Source organism: Hyperolius riggenbachi, chromosome 7, assembly GCF_040937935.1.
Source record: "Hyperolius riggenbachi isolate aHypRig1 chromosome 7, aHypRig1.pri, whole genome shotgun sequence".
Lineage (NCBI taxonomy): Eukaryota > Metazoa > Chordata > Amphibia > Anura > Hyperoliidae > Hyperolius > Hyperolius riggenbachi.
The window spans coordinates 216,352,088-216,374,140 of NC_090652.1; the positions used below are offsets into that span (position 1 = coordinate 216,352,088).

Here is a 22,053-nt window from a genome sequence, read left to right on the forward strand (position 1 = left end):
AATGCATCAGTAAAGATACCCATAACTTACTCGATTTTCCTGGCAGATTTTGCCAGAGATGAATGCTGCTATGTGGCTGCCTGATCATAATTTTGATTGATTTCTGTCTGAAAGCAACCAAAATTGTCATTTGTGTCATAGGTTGGAACCATCTCACTTGAAAGGGGGCAGTCAGGTGGGTGGCGGTAGCGGTGTTCCATTTCGGCCTGACCCGACTGAGCGTATGTGTTATCTCGGTGGTATTGTGCCGAGAGACTTCTCGCACTAGGCAAATATAAAAAAATATATTCCCCTACTGAGTACTTAGCCTGTCTGGTGGCGTCATTTGGGGTCCAGTTATTGCTAGCACCTGAATTACAGAGACTTCAGGAGAAATCACCCCTGCGCCACTATAGCTGCAATAACATTACGGTCTATAACAGTGCCCAAGTCAGGTGCTTCAAGGTGCCATGCAGGTTCCACAAATTTTATTTGGCTTTTAACACCAAATTTAAATTATGTTCCTGTCACAACTTATCGGGAAAATATTTGATTCTGAAAGAAAGGCGTGTCTTTGCTACATTGTGCACTTTTCACTTTGAACTAAGAAAATAATAAAAGTATTTAGAATGGTAAAAATTAAGGCGAAAGTGATACTGGGAAAGTTTAATTAGTAATTTTACATACCTTATACCCAAAAATTTGCTGAAAAGTTACACCCTCGGCTTATATGCGAGTCAGTGGAGCAGAACGGATGATGAAGCAGGTTTTGTTACTGGCAGAGAAGTGTAAGGATCTTGCCCTAGTGATCCTGCTCTTGCCAGCTGGCTCCCTGCTGTGTCCCTCATCATCTGCAACATGGTATGCAGAGCGCACTGCTTAAGACTACCTGTGTCCCCTGGCTTGTGGAGCAGAGCATACAAGCAATGGTCAGTGATTCTTTTTGTGTGGCAACTGCTGTCTCATATTTATGCCATCTAGTGGCATCATGAGACACAGCTGTATCATCCTTGGGACACATCTGGCTATGGGGAGGGGGCGGGGGCTGACTTGTACTGGGAGTACATCTGGTTACTGTACAGGGGGCTATACTGGGGAGCGGGCTTATATAAGCTTCAATCACTTTTTCTTGGTTTCTGAGGGAAAATTGGATACCTCAGCTTATTCACTGGTTGGCTTATATGCAAGTATATACAGTAGTTACAGTTATTTGGGTCGCAAAAAGACAAGTCCATCGAGTTCAACCTGAAAATAAAGTACAACACTAGCCTGCACCCTCACATATCCCTGTTGATCCAGAGGAGGGCAAAAAAAACCCTTACAAGGCATGCCTTGTAAGCCCCACAAGGGAAAAAAATTCCTTCCCGACTCGAACCATGGATGTCTTTCAACACATCTAAGCCCCCTAAAATGCAGATATAGAATTTGCCATGACTACTTCCTGTGGCAATACATTCCACATTTTAATCACTTACTGTAAAGAACCCTTTCCTAAATAATTGGCCAAAACTAGTTTTCACCATGCGAAGATCATTTCCTCTAGTCCTTTGCAGAAGCCTAGGGACAAAAAGCTCACCTGCCAAGCTTTTACATTTTGTTATGTAGAGGGTGTGGTCTTAAAAGTGGGCATATTTAAACAGTATATTTTATTGTAATAGTTTTCACTGTATCCCCATTATAATGTTTTACCCTATTACATTTCCTTATTTGACCTGTGCCCCCCTCACTTAGACAGATCTCCCTGGTCTAGTGGTCCCCAAAATACTTCCCTGGTGTCTAGTGGCATCCCTGTATGCTTCCCTGGTAGAGCCAGGACAAAGTTCTCCAGCACCAAAGGTTCTAAAGTGTACCCTACTCCCCCAAATTATGCCCATCCTAGCATAGCTACTGTAGCAGGCGTGCCCCCAGAAGAAGTATGCAGCCCGCCCCCCACTACAGGTAGCCAGATGTGCCACCCAGTGTTAGGTAGGCCCCCCTTCCCCAGCATAGGTAGCTAGATGTGCCCTCAGTATTAGCTAGCCCTCTTTCCCAGTATAGATAACCTGATGTGCCCTCGGTTTTAGGTATCTCTCCTCAGTAAAAAAGCGACGGAAAAAACACAAACAGGTCCGGGAGCCCAATCTGGTGCAATATCGTTAGTTGGTATGGGTATGAAGAAAAGCAATAGAGTATATACTCACAAAAGTGGGTTGCAGCAAGGCAACCACTTGTATTCACAGGTGGAGAAGTACCGTCCCCACTCGGCCTTTTGCTTCCAAGATGGTAGCTGCTCCTGATAAAAGTGATTTTTTAATCGAGAAACTCGACTTGATCACCCTCGCTATAAAGTATATATGAGGGAAAACAGCTATGTTTGAAGTGGGTAGGAGGTAGGCCTGAACGATTTTAGGAAAAAATTTAATTGAGCGATTTATGTCTGAAATTGCGATTTCGATTCGATGCACGGTTTCCTTCCAATCAAGCTTTGTTCCCCCTCTTTGCCTAGTTGTTCCCTCCTCTGTCTCTCTTTGTGCCCCCTTTACCTGTTTATGCCTCCTCTGGGTCTCTCTCTTGCCCCCTTTGTGTCTCTGTGTCCGCTCTTTCTCTCTGTGTCTCTCTGTGCCTCCTCTGTCCCCCAAGCTGCATCAGTTATGGACATAGCTTCTAATGCACGGAATACTTCCTGTATGTCATGTGACATACAGGAACTCGGAGTTTTGCCAAGCACACTTCTTCAAACTTCTCCCATGTGAAAATGACGTGATCGCAATAATTGCTGCTTTGACGATTCCGAAATTGTGATCTTGGTGATCACGATTTCGATTTAAATTCGATTTATCTTTCAGGCCTAGTAGGAGGCGCCCGGTCTAGGTAGCATCACGGTATAAAATAGTACTATGCGAGTGCCGAGTGTAATTCAATTCTATAGTGTACTAAAATAGTACTATATCGAGATACCAAATGGTAGCTAATCCAATCACTATAAAGAATGGTATAATAAAATTGTCCTACCTCATAGGTGTTTGGCAGAATATAAAAGCAAGTAGAAGTTTACGATTAAGCATTCGGTTTTTTATTAACGGTGCACTTCGACAACGCGTTTCTCAGCTCACAGCCGCTTCCTCAGGTCAATACAAGTGCCTTTAAAATGTTATTATACCATACTTTATAGTGATTGGATTAGCTACCATTTGGTATCTCGATATAGTTCTATTTTATACCGTGATGCTACCTAGACCGGGCGCCTCCTACCCACTTCAAACTCTTCCTTCAGTATTAGCTAGCCAGATGTGCCTTCGGTATTAGATGTCCCTCATACCCAGTATAGATAGCCAGATATGCCCTCAGTATTAGGTAGACCCCATGCCCAGTATAGATAGCCAGATTACACAGAAATGTGGGTGCCCAAAGATGCCCGATAAAATAGGTATGCCGCTAAATGCAACCACTTCTGGTGGAGCCCTTTTAACCAGGGTGCCTCTGGTGCCTTTTTTTCCTGTTTTGTCTCCTTTAACCCATTCATTGTCAACTACATAAGATATATTAATCATGTCAGTTTAAGAGCTTAAAAACAAATAACAGCTGTAACAGGCTCAAGCTGGTTTTACAAATTACTCCATCATCTCTCCTCACTCCTACCATGTCATCAAACCTGTCCAAAATGACATTTCTCCTGTCCAGTCTTTCAGTTCCGCCAGAGAGTGAGCTAGCTCTTGCAAGTCTCCTGGGCCCCAGTGCTTCCTCTCTTCTGTGGCCTGCTGTCATTACTGCTTCTGCACACCACAAACTGAAGCTATGATGCGGGTACCCTTCCAGTGTACTTCCAAAGAGCAGAGCGAGAAAAATCCGTTCTGCAGTCCTTGCTAATCATGTTAGTGGCATCATAAATGTGTTTGGATTTCTGATTTCTTTATAAAGCAGTATGCGGCTACCTGAAAGCATGCCTGCCCTCTTGTAGCAATCATGTAGAAAACGATGAATATAAAAAGATATTAACAAAACACTACTACACTGCACACATTACACACACGTAATAATTGTGGTAGTATTGTTACATTTTACATCGGAATATGAGAAATAAAACATTTTAGCATGCACCAACCATTTATAGTTCTGAATATTTAAGATTTCTACAGTTTAGCAAAACTGCATTGTTTTTAAAGAAAGATATTTTTAGTTCAATTTTTTTCTTACATTTAGCAGTCATTTTGAGTACTATGCCGAGTTTAGCTCCACTAGGCTATATATTATTCATCTATCTATACACACAAAGTCCCTAGTCAACATGGACCTGAATCTGTTCTTAAGTCAGAAAACTGCGCCATCGCTGTCCCCTGTGCCTCCAGTGATCCCCTCGGTGTCACCTCTCTTCCCCTGTGCCTCCAGTGATCCCCTCGGTGTCACCTCTCTTCCCCTGTGCCTCCAGTGATCCCCTCGATGTCACCTCTGTTCCCCTGTGCCTTCAGTGTTCTCCTCGGTGTCACCTCTGTTCCCCTGTGCCTTCAGTGTTCCCCTCTGTGACACCTCTGTTCCCCTCTGTTACCTCTGTTCCCCTGTGCCTCCAAATGTCCCCCTTGTGCCTATCCGTTGCGCATACCTTGCTAAAGGAATGGGGCAGTGAAGCCCAGGACAGGGAGTCCTCAAGTGTGTGGCATCATTGCAATGGGTCGTTCATACGGCAGATATTCGTAAGTCAGAGACTCCCTGTTTATAACTAAAGAGCAGAATATACCTCACTGTTGTCTGTAAGGCAAATCTAAAAAGTATACAAGCATGTCCATGTTTAAGACAGTATCAGAAACTGAAATACGTTATGTAATGTATAAATAGTCTGAGTGAAAGAGCTCCATCTGGTGGCTAAGAAGGCAGCTGACACTTCAGCAGTAACCCGTGCACCTTTTGTGGAGAAAATCTCAATGGTTTCAGTTTGGATGTGTACAGTGCAAAGATTCATGGGAAGCATTATTTCTATGTGATTATTATGGTACTATGTAAATATAAATGTCATTTCACAGGACTTTTATCAAAAAACAGAGATAAAGTGCAGTCATCTATCATTATACTGGCCCTATCATTTCTCCGACATGGCTTCCTCAGTTCCTGTCCATTGAAAACCGCTCTGTCTTACCTATTACTATGGTCTATCTCAGTGGTCCAGTGCCCTAACTCACACGCCGTTCCCTCTTCCTGACCATAACTTGATAAATTTCACCTGCTCCACCTATTTTCACTGTCCTCATCCTTAATCCTTGCACTAAGATTTCTCTTACCACTTCACAACTGAGGGGTTTTACCCCTTGAGCACCAGAGCAATTTTCACCTTTCAGCGCTCCTTCCATTCATTCGTCTATAACTTTATCATTACTTATCACAATGAAATGAACTATATCTTGTTTTTTTCGCCACCAATTAGGCTTTCTTTAGGTGGGACATTATGCCAAGAATTATTTTATTCTAAATGTGTTTTAATGGGAAAATAGGAAAACATATTGGAAAATTTTTATTATTTTTCAGTTTTCGGCCTTTATAGTTTTTAAATAATGCATGCTACTGTAATTAAAACCCATGAATTTTATTTGCCCATTTGTCCCGGTTATAAAACCGTTTCAATTATGTCCCTATCACAATGTTTGGCGCCAATATTTTATTTGGAAATAAAGGTGCATTTTTTTTTCAGTTTTGCGTCCATCCCTAAGCCCATAGTTTATAAAGTAAAAGTGTTATACCCTCTTGACAAATATTTAAAAGGTTCAGTCCCTAAGGTAACTATTTATGTATTTTTTTTTATTTTTATTACAAAAAAATAAATAAATTGGGGAGTGTGGGAGGTAATGAGTTAATTTTTAGTGTATAACTAATGTATTTGTATATGAAAAATGCTTTAAGGTGTAGTTTTACTATTTGGCCACATAATGGCCACAGTAACTTTTTGTTTATGCATCCTGCAAGCGTCTAGAAATACGCTTGCAGGAAGTGTTATGAGGCTGGGAAACTTTTTTTTTTTCTCTCACAATGATCGCGCAGCTTCTCGTAGAAGCAGCTGATCATTACGGGGGCTTGGACGAACAAACGGGAAAGTTTTTTCCCGTTCATTGATCTCCGGGCGAGCGGGCGGCGGTGTGCATGAGCGCGGAGGCGCGCGGACAGTGGCGGGAGCGGCGTCAGGTGCAGAAATCTGCACCGGTGGGGGTTACGTGGTTAAAGGGTACTGGAGATCAACATAGAAAAAGAAAAACAAAAATTATACACCCCTGGGGCTTCTCCCGGCCCCCTTCAGGCTCATCCATCCCTCACTGTCTCCCCAGGCTGCCTGGATCCTCCGCTAGGCAGCCCATCAATTCAGCCAGTCAGCACAGGTGCAGTGTGGCCGCACACGCTCCCTCGTTTCTGGGACTGTTCTGTATCTGCACAGTAGTACTGCGCAGGCTTGAAGAACGATGGGGCGTGTGGCAGAGCAGAGCATGTTCAATTTGCCCCGAATTGCTGAATTACTGGAATTAACTTTTTTTTTTAAAGTAAAAGAATTAGCGCTGGATTTAGGCAGCCTAGGAGGGCGTCGAGGGACCAATGAGCCTGAAGGGGGCTAGAGGAATTTCCAGGTATGTATCATTTTTTTTCCCCCTGTTGATCTCAGGTTTAAATAAAGGAGGCAGTTACATGGAGAGATGATCAGAAGATAAAACGTATTTAAAATAAAATGTTCCTTAATTGATGAAGTGAAAATGGCTGCTACTTTTAGGATAACCCTCATACTTTTAGGGAAAAACCAAATGCTAGGATTCTCAATATCCCATGTTCTCATAGGGCTGGTGCACACCGAGCGGCTTTTTGGGCGTTTTCAGATCCGCTTGCGGCTGCGGATCTGCTTGGTCAATGTATCTCAATGGGGTGGTGCACACCAGAGCGGCAGGCGTTTTGCAGAAACGAAAAATGCCTGGGTGAGGCATTTTTTGGATTTCGGATGCGTTTCTGCCTCAATGTTAAGTATAGGAAAAACGCAAACCGCTCTGAAAAACGCCTGTTCAGAGCGGTTTTGCAGGCGTTTTTGTTACAGAAGCTGTTCAGTAACAGCTTTACTGTAACAATATATGAAATCTACTATACTGAAAACCGCAGCAGCAATCCGCAAAACGCTAGCAAAACGCCTCATAAAAATAAAAAAAAGCGTTTAAAAATCTGCTAGCATTTTGCGGATCTGCTAGCGGGTTTTGGTGTGCACCAGCCCATAGTGTGTACTAATAACATCAGCTGAGTAATGGTACAGACTCACAGCTTTATGGCTTGTTTCCACTAGGGGCAATTCATTGCAGTTCCCTGTATGCAAATTTGGCTGGGGAAAAGCAGCCTATTGAAGTCTGCTGTCTAAATCACATGCAGTAAAAAACAAAACAAAACAAAAAAACAAATGTTTGGACAGCATGCGAAAAAATAAAATAAAAATGGAGAACGCATGTGAATCCCCTACAGCTGTGCATGGATCAACTAGTGAGATTCAAATGTGTCTTGCTTTGCAGCTGTGCTAGCCTTGCATCTCACAAAGGAAACGGGCCCTTATGGCCCATACACACCAGCTACAAATGTAGCTGGTAGCTAGCACACGGGAGCGTGTGTGCAGCAATTCGGCGCCAGTTCCCTCGGCATACACACTGCGGAAGAGGGATTAGGCATGCGACGGAAGCTGTCGCCGACGTCCCTCCCCCCCGCCGGAAACACAGTGCACTGAAGTGTAGGTCGCTGTCGCTAGTCCGCATACCCACGCGGACTAGCGATAGTTGCGGCGGCAACTGTCGCCAGGCGATTGACCGTGCCAATCGCCTGGCGACAGCAGCGACGGGCGATGGTTCGGGGTGCGCGCCCATGTTGCGCCTCACACTCACGGGCGACCTGTCGCCGCAACACGCATGTGCCACGTGGTTGCGGCGACAATTGTAGCCCGTGAGTATGGGCCATAAGAAGCAATTTCTTTAATTTATCACATGCTGCAGTTAGTTTGCTATCAGTATAAGCTCAGCTTACATAGTACAGAGAGGGGCTAAGCCTCTAAAAGCCAAGCAAGGCGAGCAATTGAAAAGCCTTGAGTTATTTTATATCTGATATCAGATATTTTATTTTTTGGATCCACTATTTATAGCTGCAATTTTTTTTATTTTTTTTAGCGATTTGTGGCTGCTATTTTTATAGCGGCTATTTGCCAGGGATATTTTTATAGCAGCTATTTTAAAGGGGAACTTCATCCTAAACAAACATACTGTTATTAAGTTACATTAGTTATGTTAATTAGAATAGATAGGTATTATAATCTTTTACCCACCCTGTTTTAAAAGAACAGGCAAATGTTTGTGATTCATGGCGGCTGCCATCTTTGTCATGGGGCAGCCATCTTTTTGGTTGAAAGGAGGTGACAGGGAGCATGAGACACAGTTTCAACTGTCCTGTGTCCTGACAACCACTCCCAGCTGCACACACTAGACTTCTAATGTCAAATTTAAAAATCGCACCAAAACAGCAGAACGAGAACAACAACATCAGAAATCCCATCATGCTTTGCACAGCATAAGGGGATAACTGCCCGGGCAGTTTTCTTCTGTGCAGCTAAAAATGAGGCTTGTATGAGGCCTCTTGCACACTGCAAGCGATTCAGATTCCGATTCCGCTTTTTAATCTGTTTTTACATCCGATTCTGATTCCGATTTGCAGTTTGCTCCCTGCACACTGCAAATCGGAATCTGAATCGGATGTAAAAACAGATTAAAAAGCGGAATCTGAATCGGAATCGCTTGCAGTGTGCAAGAGGCCTTAGAGAAACAAAGTTCTGATGCTGTGAAACTGTTAAAGAAACACCAGGCCTTTTCAGTGCTGCTGAGTCGATTTTTAGTCCGGAGGTTCACTTTAAGCTGATATTTTTATAGTCGCCTTCTGCATCCAAATCCATGCTGTAGCCAATCATCGCGACATTTAACAAATCCTAATTTAACAAGTTCCTCTGGCTAGCATCAGTGATCACAGCAGGCATGCAGACATTTTTATATGGCCTTTTTAAAAGCAGAGTGCTACAGGAAACATGGCCATGATGTCATCAAACATCCACAAGTTGAGGCCAGTGGCTGCTTCTGTTAAGCGTACATCACTGGAGGATGGCAGGACTGGTAAAGCATAATGCCTTTTATCAATACAGTATAAGGGGAAAGTACCTGGTGAATTTTCACCACCAAAGGAAATTGCATTATAATGTGGATTTACAGCCTGGAATAAAATATAATTAAAACCTGTCTCCAAGCTTCTTATCGCCCATGTAGTTATCCTACCTGCTTCTGTCAAAAAGTAATGTCACCTGTGTAAAATTCCCTATTTCCAGCTCCACCGGTAGGTTAGTACTGAAAGCATGCATTTTGTATGGTTCATGAGGAGTTGTCAATGAGAGAGAAAAGCATTCTGCTGCTCAGGATGAATGGTCTCCCAAAGAGCTTCACACTTTGTCCACAAAACTCGAACAAGTTAGGAAGGAGTCACATTTGTCTATTCTCACACGCATTTTCTGCACATAAAAACACATTTTAACTCACGTTGGGCAATGGGCTAGTTCACAATCAACTGTTTTTCATGCACAGAAAAAAATGACATAATTCTGCACATTGTGTGCATTTTCTCTATTAATTACATTAGCTTCTGTGAAGAAAACGCGCAAAAATTGCACACAGAAAACTGAGTGTGGCCCCAGCCTGAATCTCCTTTGACCCCGAAAAATGTGCACACTCACTAATTCTGCTCTACCAAAGTTATAGCGTACCTGAGTTGACATGTGACATAATGAGAAAACATAGGTACATATAGTACTAATAGTCTACTTAGAAGCCCCTCCCTCGACTGCAGTTTCAGCTTTCTATTGGTCCTGTGCAGGGGAGGACTGGCCAGGGGGGAAAGGGGGGGATTTCCCCCCAGGCTGCCTCTCATTTAATGATTTAGGGCTGCCCGATCCACCAATCTTTTCGATAATTATTATTGAATCAGATGAACACCTGTGCTGCCACAAGCATGCCCAATCAACGATTTGACTGATTTTGGGTGGAAATTTGTTGAATGTATTGATCTGAGATGCTGGGAAATCTCAGGTCGATGTGGTCGATCAAGTGCAGCAATCACGAACGATGAATGTGATGGAAACCCAGGCCATTGTCCCTTAAAATATATTATGTACCCCCCCCCCATGCCTGTGCATTATACTTTACCTGACACGCTGTCCCTCAAGTGTCCTTGCTGTATTTCTGCATTGGCGCCCCACGTGACCGTCGGCATATAGCACGTGGGACGCATGTGTGACATAATTTGGGCTGGGGCTGCCATGAAAACGGGCCTCTAGTTTGTGTTTTCCCTCCAGGCCAAAAGGCCTCAGTCCTCCCCTGGTCCTGTGCTGGTAATAATCATGCCTTAAATAGTAGTAATTATTAACAAACTGTCCCCATCCCCAGGTTTTGGTGCACCGTACCAATTGTTATGTGTAGAGTGCTTGGGGGGGGGGGGGGGTGTCAATGTAAAACTTGCACTAGAGCCCACAGTTCCTTAACTATGCCACTGCGGTTCCCTACTTACAAACTGGTTCCGTTCCGGGAAATGGTTTGTAAGTTGAATTTGTTTGTAAGTTGATTCCTAGGGAAACGTGGATAAATGATTTACTATGGCTGGATAGAGTACTTGTTACAGCGGAATATAACCCTGCATTTCAACTTTGCTCTAAAACATTATTTACAGCATATTATATACAACCAGTGTTTTTTTTTTACTAGACCAGCATTGGAAGGGTTACACACAGAGCTTTAAAGTTCCGTGGATATAAATGTAGATGCATCCGAAGTTTAGATAGATACATTTAAGTAAACACAATGTAACAAGTGGTGAATGTTACACACTCTCTGGCTGTCCTCCAGCTCCTTCACAGTCAGAGAGTGTGTGTCACATTCCACACTTGTTACATTGTGTTTACTTAAATGTATCTATCTAAACTTTGGATGCGTCTGCATTTCTATCCACGGAACTTTAATGCTCTTTGTGTAACCCTTCCAATGCTGGTCTAGTAAAAAAAAAACCTGGTTGCATAGAATATGCTGTAAATAATGTTTTAGAGCAAAGTTGCAATGCAGGGTTATATTCCGCTTTAAGGGCACCTCCTTTGTTATAGAAGACCAGGGTTCTAATCTTGGCTGTTCCTAGTAGTCCTTGGGCAAGACTCCCTAAAACTGCAGGGTGGCCTATTAAAGTGGATTTGAGGTGAACTTTTACACATTGCATAATTGTGTCCCTTTCCTATTGTTTATAGGGCATTCCTTAAAGAGAACCTGTACTGAGTAAAATTATTTAAAATAAACACATGAGGTAACTTCAAATGAACATTACATAGTTACCTTGCCATCAGTTCCTCTCAGAAGCTCACCATTTTCTTCTTACAGTGATCCCTTCTAGTTCTGACAACATTTTGTCAGAACTGAAATATATCAGTTGCTGTCAGTTATATATCAGTTGCTGTCAGTTACAGCTTAGAGGAGAACTGATGTGTCCATGTTTCCCTATGGCTCAAGTGGGCAATGTTACAGTTTAACTGTGTGCTGACCAGAAAGCTGTTATGGTGTAATGGCCATTTTCAAAATGAAGGACGGAGAATTCCATTGATCACAGTGGACAAACAGGACGCAGGAGAGGAAAAATAGATTGAGGAGTAGACTACACAGGAGGAAAGTATGACTTGTGTATGTTTATTTTGACTTTTAATTTTCAGTACAGGTTTTCTTTAAAGAGAACCAGAGATGAAGCACCCTCATGTATTTTATTACATTTATCAGTGGGAACATGACAGTAAACACCTACCCTGCTTTTAGTTTCATTGTTATCTGCTTAATTAGTCTATTAGCAACTGTGATAAGAATCCACCGACTAATCAGTCGAGGTTTGACCTGGAATCATTATAGCTGAGTCACTCTTCTGTGGAGTCCTTTCAAGCCCAAGCCTTCCCCCTCCTGGCTTAGATCTTCTGCTTTGCATACTGAGACCTGTTATGTCTAGGAGGGGCTGCTGCTCCTGAGAGAGAAGCTCTGTGGCTGTAATATGATCCCTGTGTGCTCTGTGTGCACTAGATTCTCATAGGAATGAAACTGCAGTTATTATCAGTGACACTTCCTATAGGCAGATCATACCAAAATGAAAGCACATAGATGAAAGGCTGCATTTAGCCTAGATAGCAGCATAGTCTCATATAGCCTAGACAGCACTTCCAGAACAACTCATATAACCCGGAAGGAGAAGGGATATGAGCCGGCGGCCATATTTGATTTTTCCTGGAGCAATAATGGATAAAAAAAAACACTAAAAAAGGCACACCAGAGCGGCAAAATTATCAGGTAGAGCATTTATTCTTTACAAGCTATCAACTGATATGTTTATTTTGTGTGAAACGTTCATCTCTGGTTCCCTTTAAGCCAAATACTTTTTTGTTTTTGTTTTAATACTCTAATTCCCTATAAACTAAATAAGCCATGCCCACAGGTTCAGAGAGCCTTGGCAGTAGCAAGGGCTCATGGGAGCTCAGTCTGGGCAGGAGGTGTTATTAGCCATTGATTTCAGAGGCAGAGGGGAGGAGAGGGGATGAGGCTGATGGTTCAAGATACAGATAAGCCTGCCTCTAAGTAATGTTTACAAACAACATGGCTGCTGTCATTGTATCACAGGAATAAATAATCATATTATATTAAAATTGTTTGCAGCTAGCTTTGCTGTGTAAACCATCTAAACTTTAGATAAGATATATAGACAAGTTACTTGTTATAGTTAGTTTTTCATCTCGGATCCGCTTTAAATGCTAGTGGCTATAGCTCTCAAGCTCTTTGAGTCTGACAGAGAAAAGCTCTATACGAATATAAGCATGATTATTATTACTTTTGGACAAATCTACATTTGGACATATAGTATAAACGATGTTTTTTGGTTATTTTCAAATTGCTTTAAACTCAGGTACAACAGTTTAAACAATACTGTAACATTTAGCAACAAAAATATGTAATAACAAAACAGCATTTAAGATTTTTGTACATGAATTCAACTTTGTGTCTCTGAAACGCAACTCTGGGGGCCTCTCTTTCCTGATACATATACAGTACAATACTATTACTGCTACACATACAATCAATTCTCTCCTAAAATTATTTTCGGTTCAGGTTTGTTTGAACAATTACTGGTTGATCTATAATACTATATGCAAATGAAGAACACCATATAAATGGACTTGTTTATATAACACATATGGGATTTCAACACTGAACTTTTTGTTTTACAAGTAGAAACGACTGCTGAACATCACAATCTAAAACGCCGAAGCTACTGCAGAATCTTTCAAGCTTGCCAGTTTTATTTCCAGCCCATGCTGAATTTTTGAGCAAGGTCTGCATGTTATTATTTTTATTAAGTAAGAGTCTGTGCTGTGTGTGGAAATGATTAGAATTAGCCCATGCTGTAATCTTGTCAAGTGTATGTGAAACACAAGCCAGACTTCGGGCCTTCCTGGATCTCACACTGATCAGCTGATGACAGTAATTGATTGCCATTTTCTTCTAATGAATTACAGACTCTCTGGACAGTCGATGCCAAATTAACTCACAACAAAAAGAAAAGAAAAGAGAGTACGGCAGAGGCAGTGATAATGCTATGCAGCCAATTCATGGAAGTTTGCCTTTGAATGGTAATATTTAAGTGTTGCCATGGCAACAGAGCAGTAAGGACCCCTAGAGAGAAGTGAGTCATTCTTCTACACCCCAACCAGTGCACAGCGTACCTTCTGAATCAACCCTCACCCTTTGAAAACCCAAACATCTCGTCAAATCCTCATCCCACACATTCTGTCAGATTAAACCCCTGGGAGCTGGGGAGAGATGACTGATGTGCTAACGCAATGACATCACACACTTAGCAGGAAACTGCTCTGAAAGAGGAACTTCCACAATACAGCTTAAAATGACACATTGCGCCTCTCTGTGGAACAACAACAGGAATCAGTGGGTGCCTTCCTACAAACAAGGCCTTTCTTTTCACTCTCTTGAAATCAAGGACGGATTACCCGGCAGCAGTTAGATAGAATTTTGAAAGGAGAAAAAATTATCAAGTCTTTAGAATTATACACATGCAAGTCTTAATTAAGAATTTAATTTACACTAATAGACATTTTACGTTGTCACATTTTAGCGAACACTTATTTGTAGATCCTTGTACTAAAGCATGTGTGTCACTAGGGTCATCTAAAACACGTACGTTGAAAAAGTCTGTCTGGTAATTTGGGCGCCTGGTGAAGTCAAAGAGGTATATTGGCATTATTATCGGTGCTACCCAATACTGATACAATATCAGTAAAATTACAGATATTCTACTATCACTTTACCTATCCCTTTACCCACACTAAGCCTCCCTCAACCAACTTCAAACACTAAACTATCTAAGGGGGGGTTCAGGTTGACCTTAAAGTGAACCAGAGACGAAGCAACCTCATGTATTTTGCAATATATATCAGTGGGGACATTAGAGAAAACACCTACCCTACTCTCTGTTTCATTATTCACTGCTCAGCCTGCTTCTAATTAGCCCTGATAAAATCCCCCACTGAGCATTCAGCCTGGCTTTGCTCCGGAATCATGATAGCTGAGTCATTATAGCAGAGCCAGAAGGGGGTAGGCTTGGGCTTGAAAAGACATCAGAGAAGACAGACTCAGCTATAACAATTCCTGAGCAAAGCCAGACTGAATGCTCAGTCGGGGATTTTATCAGGGCTGATTAGAAGCAGAATAAGCAGTAAAGAATGAAACAGAGAGCAGGGTAGGTGTTTTCTCTAATGTTCCCACTGATATATATGGTAAAATACATGAGGGTGTTTCGTCTCTGGTTCACTTTAAAAAGGGAATTTGGTTCATTCACCCATAGAAGAGAAAATGCAATATGCAATCTTGCACTAATCTTGCACAGCTCTGGCAAATCTTCAATACAACAACTAGCTGCTCCTCTACCCCGGCTGAAGGATGTGACTGTACCAACAAGAAAAAAGTAGAAGCAGGAGCACTCCGTAGTGTATTAAATCTTTTAATAAAAATCACGCAAGGATTAAAAAAAACGTTCTATAAAATGATGACAAACGAGCATATCTTGGATAGAAACCCAAACAAATGACCTTGGATGGCAACCTGTTCCTCCTCTGTGGCCAGCAGTGGGGATGGTCCTAGATGGTGATAGACCGTGGTTGCCTTTCTTATAGTCAATGTGTGCAGTAACTTAGCTTGGCATGGCATGGGCAGGCTTGCGTGGCTACTGCGCGACCATGATAGAGGAAGAGGAGCTGCAGGGCCCCAATATGGAGGGGGGCCATGCTGAGCATGGGGGCTTATGACCACCGAGGGAAGCCTCAACAGGATCCTGAGGCTTCCTTCTTTCAGGGTAAGTATCTGATTTTGAACCCGAGCTTCGGCTCGGGTTCACCTTAAGTTCAGAATAAAAGAAGATACAGTATGCGCTTAGGGTGTCCACCTAAAATTAATACAAATTGCACATGTGGTTTGCATTTTCAAAAACTGCTTGTGTAAAGCGATATACACCGTATTTTTCGGAATATAAGACGCACCGGAGTATAAGACGCACCTAGTTTTTGAGCAAGGAAATTTAAAAAAAGAAAATGCATACTGGATACAGCACCATACTTAGGGTATAGTGTCCAGCAGGGCTGTGGAGTCGGAGTTGGAGTCGGAGCAATTTTGGGCACCCGGAGTTAGAGTCGGAGTCGTGTTTTCAGAAACGTCGGAGTCGGGAGTCGAAGTCGCATGATTTTTGTACAAAATCCACAGCCCTGTTAAGTATTAGACTAAGGAGTCAGAGTCGAGGAGTCGGAGTCTGAGCAATTTTGGGTACCCGGAGTTGGAGTCGTGGTTTCAGAAACTGAGGAGTCGGAAGATCTTTGTACCGACTCCACAGCCCTGGTGTCCAGAACCTTCCTCCTCCCTTTGACTATGGTACAGTACCGTACTTAGTGTCTAGAACTCCCCCGTTCTGAATACACACATTGATTGATTTAGTATAGTGTCCAGAACCTTCCTCCCCCTCCCCCCCCTGAATTCACATTCAATTATGCTACAATCGGTAATGTAGTGTATACACTTTGAGGCTCAGTATGCCCCTGCATACTGTATAATTATTATGCCCCTCAATATCCATCATGTAGTGTGGTACAGTAGTTCTGTACCTGTCTCTCCTCACTCGTGCTGCCGGTGCAAGTGTGATTCTCAGTATGACATAGTAAAGCTGGCAGAATAATCAGCAGGAGCCTGTAAAGTGATTGGAGGAGGCAGAGCTTCAGCCTCTTCAGCATCCAATAGGTGGAGGAGTGTGGAGCCGTGCATGGAGACCCGGGCTGTTTTAGACAGGAACCGGGCACCAATTCCCTGCCAGGAGCCAATCTTTTTCTGGAGCCGACTCCGCACCGCAAGACCACACACAGAGCCGTCCCACTGGAGCCCAGTGCGGATCCCCGCCAGCATCGCCGAGCCTGCAAGACAGCAGCACTGCTCAGAGCCCAGCATCATCCGATCCTTGCAGGGAGACCACCCGGATAGCACAGCGATCTGACATGCAGAGCTAAGCGCCGATCCCGGAACCATACATCAGCCGCTCAGACCCCTGCACCGATCCACATGGAGAGCACTGACTCATGCAGAGGGACCAACTAGACAGCGCAGCAGTGCCATTCAGAGCCCAGCACTGATCCCCGACATGGAACTGATCCCGAAGCCCTGCAAGGAGACCACCCAGACTGCACCGCCCTGCCGCTCAGAGCCCCGCACAGATCATCGCCAGGTATCACACACCTTACCGAGCCCAGCAAGCTGACAAGCTGCCTGACACTGCTGCAGAGCCCACCACCCCTACCATCATTTCTTTGCTTTTTTTTTTTATTCTTCGGAATATAAGACACACTGACTCCCTCCCCCCCCCTCTTTGGGTCTTATATTCCGAAAAATACGGTATTAAATCAGTAGCTACGATTGCGCACACAGTCTTAAGATAAAAAGGACATACACTATCTCACAGTCTGTAGCCCAAGCAAGTCCAGGGATCATCAAGGTTGGGTTCACACTGTAATTGGTTGACACTTGCTGTCTGCCACTCCTTTGAACCAGACTCTCACGTCATATGCAAAAGAAGATAAACATCATCACATAGTATGTAACTGCCGAAAACTATTTCCAACCCCTCTCCCCTGTGTCACACACCGTCACCAAAAGACACTCCACCGATGCAGGGACGCTCCCCCCACATGCCTGCACTCACCCTAGCAACCTCCAATATATCCGGAGGCAGGAATGACTGCGTTGGGGGATATGGATTCACATCAGTAGATACACAGATGCCACTCACAGGGTAGTAACTGCAAAAAGCTTGCTTTAGCACACAATCCGAGTCCTGTTCCCTTCACAGCATGGGAGCCAACTGAACTTTAAGTTCATGTAGGGGGCTGAAATGAGGCTGTTGTCTGTAGCTTAATCTAATCTGATATAGTTATCCCTTCCCCACCCCCTAAAAAAAGTCCATAACGTTCATGGTCATGTGACCCATCCTACAAGTCTCCTCTTACCAGCCATGGATTATAGCAGGGCTGTGGAGTCGGTACAAAAATCCACCGACTCAGACTCCTCAGTTTAGGATTCCACAGACTCCGACTCAAACTCCTCGACTGCTCTAATTTACATATTACAATCTTGTTGATTGAAAGTATGTAACATGAAATTTGTCTCTAAACTGCAAACGCTTAGGAATTTTAAAAGACAACTGAAGTGAGAAGGATATGTAGACTACTATATTTATTCCCTTTAGTTATAGACTAAAACTAGTCCTTGGTAAGAGTACTTGTAATAGGTACAGACCGGAACAAAGAACATCTATCAGGCCCTAGGCAATGTAACTGTGGGTACATGTAAGAGTGATGTGCAGGTACTCTGCAGGGGAATGAGGCTATTCTTCCTCTATTACACATTCTCCATGCACAATCTGAACCAGGTTTATGGGTGATAGACAAAACCTCTGTGTTCAATGTGCACAACATTCTCAGTGGATTCCCTGCAGCTCTGTGGGAAGTGCATATGTAGAGTATAGAACTACTGTGTAACAAAGTAAACCTGAGAGATGAAATTAAAGTTTTATACATACCTGGGGCTTCCTCCAGCCCCCTTCAGGCTAATCAGTCCCTCGCTGTCCTCCTCCGCCACCTGGATCTTCTGCTACGAGTCCGGTTACTTGAGCCAGTCTGGCATAGTGCGCATGCACACACTCCGCCGCTGGGAGCGTACTACACCTGCGCAGCACTATTGCGCAGGTGCAGAATGCTCCTGGTTGTTGGAGCGGCACGTGGCCGGACTGCACTGACTGGCTGAATTACCAGGACTCATAGCAGAATATCCAGGTGGTGGGGGAGGACAGCGAGGGACTGATTGGCCTGAAGGAGGCTGGAAGAAGCCCCAGGTATGTATAAAACTTTTCTTTTCATCCGTCTCAGGTACCCTTTAATTCGTAGTCACCAAACCAAATTTTTACAACATATCAAATTATTTGATTTCATGGGCAAAGATTTCATGAGCATGATTTGCATAAATTAGCATCAACGCAGAATTTTTTCCATCTCATTGACCATCTCTATTAGTGACACGGCTACACATCAGGCTTTATTCTTACAGCATAGATGTTATTTAATAAATATAAGATATTCCTGTGTACACATCATACATATTGTATAATCACTATCAGATATGTATATCTGACTTGAAAAATACGGGGACTGCTTTATAGAAGCAGCACACGTAACTAATTTTTATTGGTTTATTTCATTTTTGTGGACTAAGCTCAGCTATTCCTGTGTATATAAATTATTTATGATGACTATCATCTGAGAAATAGAACATTTTATCATATTTTCTATTTTAATTACAGTTTAAATTCATTAGGAGTTGGAGTTGGTGCATTTTTTCCCCGACTCCAACTCCAGGCACCCAAAATTGCTGTCTTTGACTCCACAGCCCTGGATTATAGTCTGCTGATAGCACCCCAATACTACACTTCCCTCACAAAAAGGACAAAGGTAGACTGGTTCTGTTTCAAGGGAGAGAAAATATTTATGCGAAAGACAACCAAAGAGAAAATGTATAAATAATGTGATTATAAATAATGGTAAACGGTTCTTGAGTGACTCTGGTTAACTATTTCAAGCCCACGTTGAGGCAATTTCCACACAGATGCTGAATGTATTGTATTATACATACAGTATTTCTGATTTAAGTGATCCAGTAGGTTCCTACTTGAGCTTGACCACCAATGGCCAGCGGAATCAGACAAGTGCAGTGTCTGCTCTGATTGTGTGGTTGGTGTCCAGCGTAAAATGCATATCCACCCTTGGCTATAACACAAGAGTGCTCTATTTATAAAAAACAAAACAAAAAAAAACAAAAACAAAAAAAGGATCAGTTTACTGTCAGTTTTCCATTGTGGCCATCTCCTGAGCCCTGGTAATTTTATCCACGGGCCTCTGCAGCAATACTGAGACCAGGCAGGTGACTAGTAAGAAGGGGGAAGGAGATAGTAGTCAAGTCAGAAGCAACGTGCTCGTTATCCCAGTAACGAGCATGGCACTATTAGGTTAATGTGCATTGCTTCCCCTGTGCATGGCAATCAAACTGCTGTTTTTTTATCAGGTCCCATGAACCTTACAGAGGAACTTTACTGATTATTAAACTTAATAAAATTGCTTATTTTGACTATATTCATATTTAAAATGATTTAGCCAGTGCTTGCCCAATGAGGGGGAAAAAAAAAAATCTTACCTCACCCCGATTTACATTTCCTTAAAGCGGTATTTTCACCATAAAAATCAAATTTCAACAGCAACTGGTCTGAGTGTATTAAGTGATAAAGATGCTAATCCGGCATTCAAAACTTTTTCTGCTGTTATGGTTTAGAGTTATCACATACTTTAGGAGCACTGGCCCTAGTGCCAAACAGTGCCAAAAAGTTGAATGCTGGGAGTTCTTTTTATCTATAATATATTCCTCCTCTTCTATTTATTTCCCTGCCTAGCTGATCACTTGTGTTTACAAGCAAGGCTGAGGTGACTCAGCGATTGGATGTGTAAATAAAAAAAAAGACTCTGGGAGGAGGGCAGCTAATAAATACACAATGAGCAAGAGAACAGGGGGGGGGGGGGAAACAAGAGTCAGGGAGGATATGATGTCAGCATTAAGCTTGGCAAGATGGCCACTGCCTAGAGTAGGATTCTCTGCTTTTCCTTTATAAAATTCACAGGAATTGTTACGTGGATAGCACAATACATCTGTTATGCAAGAAGTAGTAGTATTTATCTACTTATATATGTATTTTTTATTTCTTGGTTAGCATGGGTGTCGCTTGTTCTTTAAAGGGGTTCTGTAGGGGCTTCCTGAGTATAAAAACTGCCACTTACCTGGGGCTTTTATCAGCCCCCTGTAGCAGTTATGTCACACGCCGTCCTCCTCCGATCACCCGTTCCCCTCCACCGGCACCAGGCATTATTCGTCTGTCATAGCCGAATAATGCGCACTGCCGTTCATGACATCGGAAGCTTACTGCGCAGGCAGAAGTGTTCTTGTACTGCGCCTGCACAATAGGCTTCTGATGACGCGGCCGGGAGCGAGCAGGCCACAGCCGCGCAGCCGTAGTTGGACAGCGTGCCGCGCTAGACCGGGGCCAGCGGCGGGGAACAGCGGATCGGAAGAGGACGGCGTGGGACATTATTGCTACAGGGGGCTGATAGAAGCCCCAGGTAAGTAGCAGTTTTTATCCTCAGGAAGCCCCTACAGAATCCCTTTAATGCATCAGTGATGACACCATCTTTACTGCTGGCAAGGTTAAAGAGGGACTCCAGTGAAAATAATGTAATAAAAAAGTGCTTCATTTGTACAATAATTATGTATAAATGATTTAGTCAGTGTTTGTCCATTGTAAAAGGTTTCCTCTCCCGGATTTACATTCTGACATTTATCACATGGTGACATTTTTACTGCTGGCAGGTAATGTCAGTGGAAGGAGATGCTGCTTTTTTGGCAGCTGGAAAACAGCTGTAAACAGCTATTTCCCACAATGCAACGAGGTTCACAGACAGGAAACTGTCAGGACCATGGTCCTGAAAGTTTCCTGTGGGAAGGGTTTCACCACAATATCAGCCACACAGAGTCACCTGATGATCAGTTTGTGGAAAAAAATTGATTTCTCATGTAAAAGGGGGTATCAGCTACTGATTGGGATGAAGTTCAATTCTTGGTTACGGTTTCTTTTTAAATCACTGTGGGTTTGTTTTTTATCCTCCTGTGTAGGGAGCAAGAATGTCAGTTGATCTGCCAGAGTGCTCTGCAACAGAATGCTGCATGTCCTGCACAGTCCAGGCTCAATATCACAGGGAAGGCAGAGTTACATATTAGTGTTCAGCAATCCATAGATCTAATGCTGGGAATAGACGGTACCGGTCTACCGCTCGGTTATGCCGCCCGCAGGTCCCCGTGCGCTCCTGGATCGATTCCTGCTTGTCCCCGCGGGCACTTCTCTAATCTTCTGCTTGTTTTTCCTTATCTTTTCCCATTGTCCCGCCCGCGGTATCGAGCGAGGAATCGATCCGGCGGGTGATCGGACATGTCGGAATTTATCAATTGGCTCGATTGAGCGGTACAAACGTACCGTCTATTCCCAGCAGTTTCTTACGTTCTGATTCTGAAACGGATAATTAATGGCAAAATGGATTTGCCAAATTATTTTCATGTTCTGCTATGAGTTGTTACGTATTTTAAGCAGTATAGGAATTATATCTGTCCTAAATTCACTCCTTCAAGAGTTCATTCACACCCAGTGCACTCATATTGCAAGCCGTTTAACATGTGTTGCTCAATGCATTGCTAAGCATATTGGCATGTGTTTGTATGAGCGTAGCAATGTAGGGTAATGGGCGAATTCCAAACAATCTCATTAGCATACACATCTGGCACACTTCACGTAGATGTTTTTGGTTACGCT

At 43.1% G+C, this 22,053-nt stretch overlaps 2 protein-coding genes across 3 annotated transcripts in view; one reads left to right on the top strand and one right to left on the bottom strand.

Moving 5' to 3' along the window:
- Window positions 1-22,053, bottom strand: part of SLX9 (SLX9 ribosome biogenesis factor) — a 221,824-nt gene that overhangs the window by 154,980 nt on the left and 44,791 nt on the right. The window lies entirely within an intron of this gene.
- The window catches only part of ITGB2 (integrin subunit beta 2), a 242,965-nt gene that overhangs the window by 2,794 nt on the left and 218,118 nt on the right, over window positions 1-22,053 (top strand). The gene's annotated exons all lie outside the window — the stretch shown is intronic.